A 13,283-nucleotide genomic window follows, 5' to 3' on the forward strand; every position below is an offset into this window, starting at 1 on the left:
CGCAGCAATAGCTTCAATATTTATTAATAAATGTGTTACTTCATTAATATGTAAATTGTAATATGTTTATGGTTCTCGCGAATGATAGTAAAAGAAAATCATTTCAGATCGAAGAAGACATCTCTTTCGTGAGAATGTTTACGTAAAGCTCATTGATTTGAGAATCAAAGTAATAATTTATAATATGATTCACTTTCGCAAGTTATCACAACGAGATTCAATACGAAGCAGTGTGCATCTGCAAGACACTTCCCACTTTTTCCCTTTCATTATCCACGATGCTCTTTGAGCTGCAACACAGAAGTGTTTTCTCGCACGAAAAAGAGGTCGAAGAGATGAGATATAACTGGAAAAGGGAAAAAAGCCCAACGAAAGAAGGTATGTACATGTTTATGTATATGCATAGAGAGAGAGAGAGAGAGGGAGAGAGAGAGAGAGAGAGAGAGAGAGAGAGAGAGAGAGAGAGAGAGAGAGAGAGAGAGAGAGAGAGAGAGAGATAGGAGGATGAAGCGCATCGCGTTCGCATATTGTGCAAGAGGATTACCTCGGATTATGCCCGACTGAGCGCAAACAGGATCACGTCGCTTCTGTTTGCAAGACGCCAAGCTGTCGATTTAGTGAACTCAAACTCGACTCTGCTTCGCGCGGAATCCCCATCAAGACAGCGGTTTTCCAAGAGATTTTTTTCTCCTTTTTATAATCATATATACATATGTACGATTTAAATTTGACAAGATCGAGAGTCCCGAATTAAAAAAAAAAAAAAAAACCTATTACATATTTTTTTTATTTTTAAGACGATTACAAAATAATATAAGACACGTATCGTTTAATCTCCAAAATAAAATGCGATAATTAAGGTTTCTTTTCACCCACAAATAAATATTTCTTAATTAATTAAAAATAATAATTATTTAAATAATTTCGATATCGTGTTCAGCGAAATAGAAATTGTTAAAGATATATTATTTTGCAAGTAGAAAAAAATGTTGCAAAAAAATTAAAAACTCTTTTTCTAAAGACAATCATAGAAATGGTAGATCCGGAGAGATCTGGATCTTTCACGGAAGAGTATCTCTCATAGTTACCGCAAGACAAGTTCGAACACTTCTTGAACATTCCGCAAACACAATACAGCGAGACGCAATGGGACGGGGAAAGGTAGCATTATACACGCGAATGGTAATAGGTTCCATATCCACGAGAGCTGCCGGCGCATTATGCTTTACATTTCCGGCGAAACACTGTTAATGGCACCCACCGCCGTCGCTACCGTGACTACCGTCGAAATCCACCCCTGTAATACACGCCCAACAGCCCCCGCAGGCATTAACCGCTCGCGCTACCGTATAAAGTGACTTCCGCCCGCGATTACATTCGTCTCATGAGCACGTACACAAGCGTTTGTGCATTAATTATTAATTACGCCGGTGAAGAATGAGAGGCCGCGTATTATCCGGCGATAATAACTGTTTCGCGTAATCGAGGACGATTGAGAGATAAATCGTTTTAACGTAACGTACGCAGCTTGTGTGGAATTAATTAACTTGATTTGAAGTATCTGCTTTTTATATTGCTTCTTTTCTTACATTTATACATACATTTAACGTTTTCTTATCGCAAATCTTACATAAATGTTGTTTTTATTATCTCTTGGGTAAATCTGATATATGTATGTATACAATCAAATCGTAACCACAAACTTGTGTCAATTATTATTAAAAAAAAAGTAGCGTAATAATAGAAATTTTGACACATGCATAAATTTAAATGAAATATATGTATCAAGACAATAATCTTTTAGAAGCATTATACTTAATCTTTTATAATTATTTCTTTGCCAAGTTATCTCTGTGTCCCAGAAAATTATTGCGATATGTTTTTACATACTGCTGAAAATTGTAAAAGTTTAAAATAACGTAATATGTTATCAATCGTTTTGCCATATAATTTTCTTATGCTTTTAAAGCTTACAATCTATAACAAAAAAAATGTCTACTCGACAAAATTATTTTGAAAAAAGACAAAAATTTTTTAATTGTCATATAATAACGATGAAGAGAATATATATGATCGATAACATTTCTCATTACATTTTACTTGATATCGATCAATACATAATGCCTCAATCCGTTCCAGATGTAGACCATCGAAAGACGTTTCATTGATCAACGTTAATTCGCGCGCGTCGTTTATAGGATCTATTCCTGTTTAACGGCACGTTAATAATGAACAGTTAACGAGGCGTTAAACGGTTATAGATCTTACGGAAGGCTTCCTTCGAAACATAGTACAATTCAATCCAATGCATTTGCATCCTGTACTACAAGGAGGTTAGCAATTTTCCGCTCTTTTGTGTTACAATTTACATCTACTTATGAGCATTCTGTTTCGGATTATTTATGAACTTTCTGCTTCGGATTATTGAATTGCTTTCTACGTTTATTGCCTTTCGTGTTTATCTATGCAGCTTAACTTCTCAAATTTTTCGAACATCAAGGTACTCCTCGAATTTTTGAATATTTATTTTTAGATCATATTTATATGTCATACTTTTTTTATTGTCTTTTTTTCATTTTGCGTCTCTCATTTTTCAAGCAAATTTGAATTAATCTATATACATGTATGTTCAAAATTTTTGACAAATATAGCTTGGAAGGGTATTTTTTTTTATGTCACTGTTATCACAAATTTTAAGAGTATATAAAATTTAAGTAAAATTACAAAAAAACACATTTCTTTATAGAAATTTTTATTTCTCACAGAATTCTCATAAAACACTCTAGTCAAGAGGGAGTAGTTTATATTTCACGCATAAATTCTTTACGAGCAAGCAATGCCGTGTTGCTGCCGTACGTTTGCCCCGATTAGAGAATCGCTGCCGCAAAGAAACTACTGGAGCAACCGACGTATAATACGTCGTCACGAAAGGAGCGTTCACAATGCATGTCGGATATCACCGCGGGGGGCGTCTACACTTGCGACGCTTGACATTCAGACGGTCTCATTCATTCGCGGTCGCATTTTACACGGCGAATCGTATAAAGCCTATCGCCTAATTACACCATAATACTGTGACTGTGGGAGACACGCGAAGACTGACAGAGAGAGAGAGAGAGAGAGAGAGAGAGAGAGAGAGAGAGAGAGAGAGAGAGAGAGAGAGAGAGAAAGAGAAAGAGAGAAAGGAAAAGACACATGCAATGGTGTGGGAGCGAAAAGGATGAAGAGAGAGATATGTATACTATTTGTATTCGACGCGCTATTCAATCGCACTCGTCTCCAGTATAGCTCGCAGGAAGAGGGTTGAGTACTATGCTTTAAGCCGTATTATGCGCTACGTGCATGAAATCTGCATTTGATAATGTGTTAATCAGCAGGCTGAATCAAAGGAATCTGCGCGCACGCACGTGATTATCGCGACGAACGATTAATGTTCCACACAATGTTCAATTAGTCAAATGTACTCGTATTTAAAGATGTAAATAAATGTGTCCAAATAAAATATTTTGCATATTCATTATGAGATAAACGTTGAATTTAATTGTGTTTATGATTTTTGATACATAATACTTTCCAGGATATTTTTGTGGTATGTATTTATAAATTGTTTGCGGCTGTTCTTTTATTAAATTGTTATCATATAATAACTAATATTTTCTGGATTTTATTCTTATATGTACCTACAGAATATTAATTTTGAAAGAGAGTATTAAATAATTTGAATAATCTTGTAATATATATTTTTGAATGCGGATAAAAATTAAGCCTTAAAACTAAACTTGAGCGTGTATTGCATTAGATTAATGATTACGAAAAAACATATAAAAATTTTGTACAAAATCAATTTTAACATACGGTATAGAACAAATTTTTCTTAAAATTTTTCTTTTCGTATTACGTCACTATAGTTACTACGTTACACTAATCTGGAATATGATTTACTGATGAAAAAACATTATCACATATTCAATTGTCCTCCCAATTTTCTCTCCAACAGTATATATATATATATATACTTGGAAAATTATTAAAATTTCTAAAAAATCGTTTTCGTATAAAAGCAGAAATACAAAAATTAAAAATTTTCATATAATTTCTGAAATTTACATAACTTTTTGTCAAACAAGATAAATAAAAATTACATAAGATTTCATACAATGCAAAGTAAATATTAAAAGTTTATTGAAGTTACATGATCAATTTTTTTCTAAAGTTAAGCCAAATAAAAACATACAGCGAAAACATACACTCTTCTGAAGAAAAAATAAATTAGAATAAGATCGATTTCGATCAACGTTGAAAGTTTTCCAATTTAAGAGTTGATTGAGAAACAAGAATTCTCTCTTTCTCATCGGATTGTTATACAATACAGATGTAAGATAGAAAAATTTCAATTCTAAACAAAAATTCTCTCCTTCATTAAAATTACAAAAACACAAATTGATAATAAAGAATAAAAAGAATAAAAATTGTAAAATTAGTTAAGAATTTCGAAGACTATAAATTAAAAAATATTTAGAAAATATCGCGAAACACAAATTTTGATCGATCTTTTTCATCTACCCCATCTTTTTTTCACTCACGCGCTCTTTAATCAAAATCAACCAAGATATCTGATTATGACGATTACAATTACATACCAAGATCTGCACCGACGGCCGACGGTGTCCGTCCTCCCTCCGACGTCCTCGTTCGGCAAAACCACCACTGCGAATCCTTTGGCTAGTCTCGTTTTTCGTCGCACCCCGCATATACTAAAAACACAGTCTCTCGAATCCGCGAGTTGTAGTTACGTCACTCTCGCGCTGGGTCGAACACTTGGATTCGACTTTATTGGGAGCTCGATCTATCCGGTTTCAAAATCGGTTCGTTCGCAAAACACCCCCCCTCACTTTCGCGGCTGATCGCGCGCGTTAATAACTCTCTCTCGGATTATTTATCTTGAATTTATTTCCCGGTCAAGTCTCTCGCGAGCGCGACCAACTTTACGTTAGACTATAGGCGCGGTGCGAAGAAAAGAACGATGATTACAACCAACCGCGCTTGTGCCGATCCGCGCGAGTGCAGCACACGTGCTGCTCTGCAGCGTGTGATTCCTCTCCTCTCTCACTTTCGTGAAATCCCCGTCGGATCGGGGCGGTGGAGGGTGGTCACGACGAGAAAAGCCTTCTACGCGAAGAGAGAGCCTAAACTCTGTGAGGGAGAGAGCGAGAAAGAGATATATATATATATATATATATATGTACGTACGCGCGAAGAGAGAGAGAGAGAGAGAAAGAGAGAGAGTTAGAGAGGGGGTGCGAGATGCGTATATCGGACGAAAGAGAAGAGAGGACAGATGGAGAGAGTGAGAGAGCGGAAACTCTCTCTGGCCGTGGAAATATTATTAGGTAAAAGCACACGCACGGACTGGCACGCACCGACTCGCGGACTCTCGTTGGGTCGCGCCGCCGCGGCCTCGTGTTGGTACGTTCGACTTGACGCTTGGACCAATGGCGGCGAGCGCAGCTTCCCTTTCTACGTGCGCGCTGCGACAGACGGTGGGGATCCCGGCTCCGCTTCGTGACATCATCGATTCTGAATGGTGGAGATGCTCAACCGTGCGGAAGGTACATCGCGGAGGGTGCGTGCTGTGCGCGCAGTGCGCACGCGCGGCAACGTGCGCGCAACTGCACCGCACGGGAAAAGGATGCGCGCGATAACGCGCGACGCGTCAGATCGAGATGGACCGCTACTACGCGAGGATGATTCCGTCTGTCGGTCTTTCCTTTCATCTCCCGGTATATTTCTTGACACTGCAACTACTGACCGGACATTTCTGACCGTTTCTAGTTGTTAGATTAATACCCTATTTCTTGTGTAAAAAATAAAATTCTCAAATTGTATAACTTTTCATTCCCAATCATTTAATAAAGGAAATCATGATGGAATTTCAAATCATTGATGGAAAATTACAAAATTTCAGAAGCTTATCTTTTACAGAAGAAATAGGTTACTAATCTAAAAAAAATAGAAAGTTGCTTGTAGTGTTAATTATCTCTTATTCTATTTTCCCTCCCGATTAATTCTAACATCGATTTATTAATTCTTGAGAATTGTACTGATTTATATGTATAATTAGGACGTTCAAATTATTTGATAAAATATTTAAAAGTTGCTATAAAATATATCAGTAAAAATATAAACAACGAATAACTTTCTCTTGAAATTTATAAAAGTTGATATAGAGATTTTAACGAAGCGTTTCTATTCATACAATGTAATTTGTAAAGATTTAAACATAAAATATCTTTAGCATGTAATTGCTCGAGAAATGTTTATAATATAATAAGTTTATATAATCCGATCAAAATTGAAAAAAATATTGACAAATTGAGAATTTTACACTTAAACGATGTAATTTTAATAAAATGATTTTATTTATGGCACACATTTCTCATTTCTAATTATGAATATATAATTACTCTCGACCACAGATAAGACTATATTATCTTCATGCATATTTGAACCAACCTTGGCTAAAACAGTTGGCTAAAAATATAACGACACAGCCAAATTTAAATAAGATATTTTCTAAGAAATAACGAGCTGCTTAATTACATATTGACAGTATATAAATTCTTGTGTACGATGTTTTTAAAAATAAATTTCCTTCAAATTTCCTTCTTGCAAGCTTGTATCTATTATTTTAAAAAATACGTATAAAATGTTTTTTATTCTTATCTATGTTTTATTATATCCACATGAATAAATAATAATTAAATTTCTAGATATATTCGCACGTTACTAAAATTCTCTTTTTAGCATCATTGTTTTTTCTGTTGGTTTTTTTTTACTGAATCACGAAACAAAAATTCCGACAAACTGGCAATTATTAAAAATTATTATATTTTTATTAATTTTTAAAGAAAATAAGAATTTTGACAAATTGCAGAAGAAAAAGAAAATATTATAAATATCATGTATCATTGAAGTTTGAATTCACGTGTTATTTTTCTTGATTCTTCTAACTTTAATTTTTTTGTTTTTATCAAATTCTTTTTTAAAATATAAATTTCTATAAATGACGCAAAAAGAAAAAAAATATAAATTTTTCGGCTTTTCTGTTGTTTATTTTTTTTTAAACTTTTCTAACTTTTTAAACATTTTTTCGAATTTTCAACACTTTTTACGAAAATAGAGTCGAAGAAACGCCGTCGGAATTTCGCATCGTTCCTCTTCTAGGGGCGCGTCTCGCGAAGGGATATTAAAATATAATTGGCGTTTGTGTCCCTTATGCGTGCAAAACGGTATCTAGTCACGCGTGGACCGACCGACCGTGGGTGTTATGCACGCCAGAATACGTCATACACGCGCGCGGGGGGTGATTCACCCTCTCTCTGTACCTCGGCACAGTATGCCCCTACAATCTTTCTCGTAGGACGGTACGAAACGGGGAGAGAGGGTAGATATGGATGCATCTACCCTTGTCGACGCGGTGCGTCAACGACGAGTCCGCAAGCTCGTTTCACACGGAATACCTATATCTTACAACGAGAACACAAGAGACACAGGCGAGATATAAGACAGTTGTTTTTTTTCTCGTAGAAATAATGTAAGTAAGCAGATTTTGAAAGCGCTATAATATTGTATACATAACTCCAAAGAAATACAAAGTTCCAATAAATACAAAGATAAAGTGATGCGAGAGATGTATTGATCTTAAAAATCTGGACTTTTATTCGCCTTCGAACGAAATGAGGTATATACCAACAGAATGGAGCAAATGGTTTTACATTGATTTATCGAAGAAAATGTCCTGTAAAACATAAACAAAATCAAAAAATTGCAATATTGTACGTTGCAAATTAAATGATGTCCTATAATTATTAGAATATAATGAAAGCATAGATCGGTGAAAAAAAGTAAATGTAATAAAATTAAAAGTAATTATATTAATATTACAATATTTTTTTTATTTAAAAATTACATATAAGAAATTTAAATATTCTTAATATTTTTGCATTATTGATATTATTGTTTATTTTATTACAACTTCCAAAAGTCAAAGAATCTAAAATAAACTAATATTATTTATTATGCTAACAAAATATTACTATTATGTTAACATAATAGAACTTTTACATCCTGAAACTTATTGTTAATATTCTTTTTCCTTATTATATATCTTGCTTTTATATCTTATTGTATTTTGAGTTTTATAAAGACGGTGAGATTATAACTGAAAGTTTTTTTGCAACGATCGATCATTGTACTATTTGAGGAAGTTGCTCACAAAATGTGTTATAAAAGAATGTTAATCTCGTTTAATTAGCATTCTTAATAAGAATATAGGATGACTGAAATAATAAACACGTTCACGAATTTCTCGATTTTAGGAGAAGAATATATTACCAATTAAAATGTTGCATAATTTAAAACGAGATCACGGCCATATAAGACGTCATTACGAATCCGATCAAACAAATGTACGAACGAGTTGCGAAGGTCAACTGTGGTGCGATGTAAGAAAGTCAGAGAAGTTTGCTCAAGTTATCTTCGCACTTCACGAAAACTTGAAGCTAAGATAACGGCGGCTAAAATGAAAACAAGTTTCAACAGATGCATGGAAAATTTTAGCAGTCGAAATATGTAAATTCTCTATAAATATCTGATGGTGATTAGTCTCTTTGTTAATTTAAAAAGGAGACCTTGACGAAAACAAATAAGCGCTAAATACAAATGACAAATATGATATTATGATAAAAGACTTTCTGTTTAAAGATATGTAAAATGAGATATATAAATAGATTATATGAAATTTATATAAAAACAATATAGAGACTATATAAATTTTATATAAAAACGCAACAAGATTTTTATATTAAAATATTAATCTGACTTTTTTTTATTACCTTTTATCATCAATTGAACTTTTAAAATTTCTCTCAATTTCTTTCGTCCAATTTTAATTTATAAGAAAACAATTCTTCAAGTAAACTTAAAATTAATTTAAACTGGTAAAATTTTATCAAAATTTTACCAGTTTAAATTAATTGTGTGTGTGGACTTTTATAGTGAAATGTATTATACTTGATAAATTTGGTATTTATACATTGTATATCATGCTTCATTATATAATTGCTGATTCATTACGTTTAATTTGTGTTTATATAAAGATGTACTTAGGAAAATTAAACGACTTCCTGTACACTGAGACATTCCGGATGCGGATTTGCGCGCGCATTTGCGTTTATGGGTATCCCAGAATCCCGGAGAGAGCCGCCGCTGCAGGTCACGATGTGAACCCGGCTTTAGGAGATCCACGCGGTGGAAGTAACGCGTTTCGATTTTGCGTTAGCTCAGCTACGCGTGAATCCAGCCAAGGTCAAGTCGTTCCCCGTTTCCGAGCATCCCTCCGGCACTCGGGCAGAGCTCTTAAGATCGATTCCAACCAATTTTATACGTAGGGTGGCCCGCTACAAAAGCACGATGACGTTAGGTGAGACACAATTATCCTCGTTTACACCTCCCTCTGTACCTGCTCCTGACTAGTCATTGTCATCAACTAATGCAATTTAATGAATTAATTATGCAATGTGCTCACAAGCTTGAATATCATCTAGAAATCAAGAAAATATCGTCGATAAATAGTATCTCAGTATAAAAATTAATTTGCTTATCGCAAGAGTCACTTACTTTAAAAATATTAAATTCAAGCTCGAAAAACGTCAGTATGGTCAACATTTTATTGCTTCGCATCTCAATAAATAAATTTGTAATATTTTTATAAAATTAACGTTTCCTTTTAATCTTCTAAATTTAACAACTTTTTTCATGTTTTATTTCATGTTTTTTTTATATTTCTAGTGATTTGAAAATTGTGCTAAAGTATTAATTTTTGTGTTGGTAGTATTAAATTTTGATTAATTTTAACGATAATATTTAAACGATCTGTCCATCAATATCATTCTCCCCAACAAACATAAGACAGACGTAAGTATGTACAACTATTTTCATACGTTTAACGTGTTGAACTTGTTATCGACTTCTCGCGCTCATCTATCCGTTGATTCTTCATCGCCACTTGAGCAAACTTGAGAATACCAAGTTGGCTCAATACGATGAAGGAGCCAACAAACCAGAGAAACGAAAGAAGTTATTATTTGCCGACTCTTGTCTGTTTTCGAACACACCATCGCGATAACGCATTTGCATTCTCAAAGTTTGACTTCATCTTCAAAAAATGAAGAATCGATCGAACTTTACATAATCGTCATCATATGAATGTTGCTTATTTCGTCGCTGACACTTTCTTGGTGTTCTGCAAGAGAAAATTTGTAAAAAATTCAAATTAAGAAATTCTGACAAAAATAAATTAGCGACTACAAAATGTGCTGTAAATAAATAAATAATATATATATATATATATATATATATATATATATATATACATACAAAATACATTCTAGAGTACAAATAAAAATAAAATTATTTTTTTATTAATCCTTTATTTTATAATAGATGCATATAATGTTATTACTTCAGGTAAAAATAATTTGCTATATTTGTATATTATTATTTTATATATACGGTTCTTACATTTACCTATAATTACAATTAGAATAATATTTATATCCAATCATTATATGTATGCAACATTTTTTAAAAATTTTAACAAATAATAAAAAGATGTATAAATAATAATGATACCTACAACTGTTTAGCAAGCTCGTTATTTTGTCTAATTTGATAAAAGTAGATGTAGTAATGTAAAGTTCGAAAAATTGTCTAATCATTTAAATCTTCGCGTGGTTTGCTAATAATTTTCTAAATGTAGCATAGTCTATCTAAAACACTTTTACGTTCTTGGATGAGCAGATAGCCAAACAAGATAAAGGTAGGAGCAAGAAGACGAAAGACTCGGCGAAGGGAGTTGCAGAAAGAGATCGACGTACGAAGAGCGAGAGAGGGAAAGAGAGCGAGAGAGTGGCGAAGCGGCGAGAAAGGGCCAGGTAGAGAGAAGGGCAAAACAAACAAATTAACGTCAGAGTCGCTTGTTTATTGTTGGGTGGGGACACGGTAACCACGCCTTTGTCAAGCACGCCCTCCGAGAGTGTTACCTCCGATATCCCCCGTCAACCCCCGTTGTCCCCCCACCAATATCAAACGCCCCTGGCTCGCTTGGTATCTCCCCACCTAGTATCGAGACGAACCCTCTAGGCCGACGTTCGGGTGTGTACACGGTGGTGGAAGTGACGTCAGCAACCCCGATGCCGGGCATGCAACAGGCTGCTCTCGGCTGGTTACTGAAACAACCCCGAACGACCGCGCGCGACTTGCCCATTTGCCTTTAAATTTGCCCATTACACCTCAAAGAAGTCAACGATTTATCTATGCATTTTCTCACACACTATATACAAGGTCACCTGTTACAAATAAAATGTAGAATATTTTATATTTTTACGGAGACTTTATTAATTACACTATAAAGCTATATCAATAAACTTGAATATTTATCACAATCATCTAACACACTGATCTCCCAGTGTCATAATTAAAAAAAAAATTATTTCTTAAATTATTTATAATTTGTAAATAAACTACTCTATATTTTTTAAATATTTTTGTTTTTTTATTTTTTATAATTTATCAGTGGTTTCTTTCAAAACAAAAAATGTATTTAAAAATGTTTTGGCTATATAATAGATGAAAAAAACTATCGAAATTTTTAAAAATATTTATACTGTTTGAAAAATCAAAGTAAAAAAATTAGATCTAGATTATAAAAAGAATTAAAGCATTAAAAAATAAAATTAATGTAAAAATTAAAAAACAAATTAATTTTTTAAATTTAATTCTTAAAGTGTCAAAAATTTTTGATCAATTTTTGATCTACCTTCTAAAATCAATTGCAAGAAATGAAAAAATGAAAACGCACACATACACAGACATGTAAATGTATATACACATATACTAACATGTATAATATACATACACAATATAAAACAATAAACGGCAATGATCATATCTGCTACAATTTTTAGCAAATAACTTTCAAACGAGTAAGTGAATCTAAATCAAGTTTTGTACAAATGTTTATTAGAATTTTGTAAATATATGTGAAAATTTTTATTTTGCTGGCAATGTTTTGTCCTTGTTAAATTTGTCAATAAATGCTAAAAAAACATAATTTTCCACAAAGAATCAATACTAACTTTAATTCCAAACCGTTAAGAAAGTTGTGCTTAAGTGCATACAGATATATTTAGAAAAATTAGTGGAATAGTCTACGAAATTTTCGTGCTTTTGTCAATATTTTGACATACGACACATACTTACATCCTTAACAATAAAATATATTTGCGATCGATGAATCGACAATGAAAATTCTTACAAGAATACATATTTCAATCAGGATAAGGGGAAATGAAGAGCTCAACAAAGATGCTCGTGAAAACGGTTATGGATATAATAAGAGGACGAAGAGGAAGACGGAAGAGGGAGAGATGGCTGTCTAGCGGGTCCGAGCGAGTCTGGCGAGTCAGTCGGCGAGAGGGCCGCAGTCGCGTGGATTGTAAATTATACTGGGCAGATAGAGAGAAATTCATGCTCTGATGACGCAGCGTTAACCACTCTCCGGTCATGCGATGATCAAAGGTAACAGTAATGGCCCGTGAGAGGATATCCGCCTGTATTTCGCCTAATATACTGCTCGCTAAATGCTGACGCGATTTCGGTAGTCGGACGGAGAGGGAGCGACGAGAGGGGGAGGTGGGGAGGAAAAGGGGATGAGACGTGCGAAGAGCGATAAACGCATTGCGAGAACGAGACAGAGAGAGAGAGAGAGAGAGAGAGAGAGAGAGAGAGAGAGAGAGAGAGAGAGAGAGAGAAAGAGAGAGGAGGACGCGAAGAGAAACGCAGAATGCCATAAATTGTCGAGGCAACGTGTGCACCTAATCTGAACACACTCCGTGTCGACGAACGGTCAAGCGAGAGATCGCGCTTACCGTGTAGCTTTCAAAAATTTCACACATTACCGATCTCCTCCCGCTTCGCTCCACCCCCGACTCGATCCATCATTTCGGCAGTTTACCGGGAGTCGCGTGAAAATTATCCCGATAACGTGTCCTCGGCCGTGGATCGTTTGTCTCGGCAGCTTGTCATTCTCTCTTACATCGCGGTTAAATCTTTTACATTCTCTCTCGTAAACCGTATTAAAAAATTAAATTATTATTAGCAGCGTTAAAGAAAAAATTTCAAAAATTGTTATATTAGAGAATAAAGGATGCTTTTTTATTTTT

At 34.2% G+C, this 13,283-nt stretch overlaps 1 protein-coding gene across 3 annotated transcripts in view; it reads right to left on the reverse strand.

Annotated features, from left to right (window-relative positions):
- Window positions 1–5,409, reverse strand: part of LOC140669737 (paired box protein Pax-6) — an 87,702-nt gene extending 82,293 nt beyond the window's left edge. For all 3 annotated transcript variants that reach the window (XR_012047396.1, XM_072899803.1, XM_072899802.1), the window contains exon 1: window positions 4,641–5,409. The gene's annotated coding sequence lies outside the window, so the exon portion shown is untranslated. The remainder of the gene's footprint in view (window positions 1–4,640) is intronic.
- Window positions 5,410–13,283: the final 7,874 nt, after the last annotated feature.

Source organism: Anoplolepis gracilipes, chromosome 9 (assembly GCF_047496725.1).
Source record: "Anoplolepis gracilipes chromosome 9, ASM4749672v1, whole genome shotgun sequence".
NCBI classification, from domain to species: Eukaryota; Metazoa; Arthropoda; class Insecta; order Hymenoptera; family Formicidae; genus Anoplolepis; species Anoplolepis gracilipes.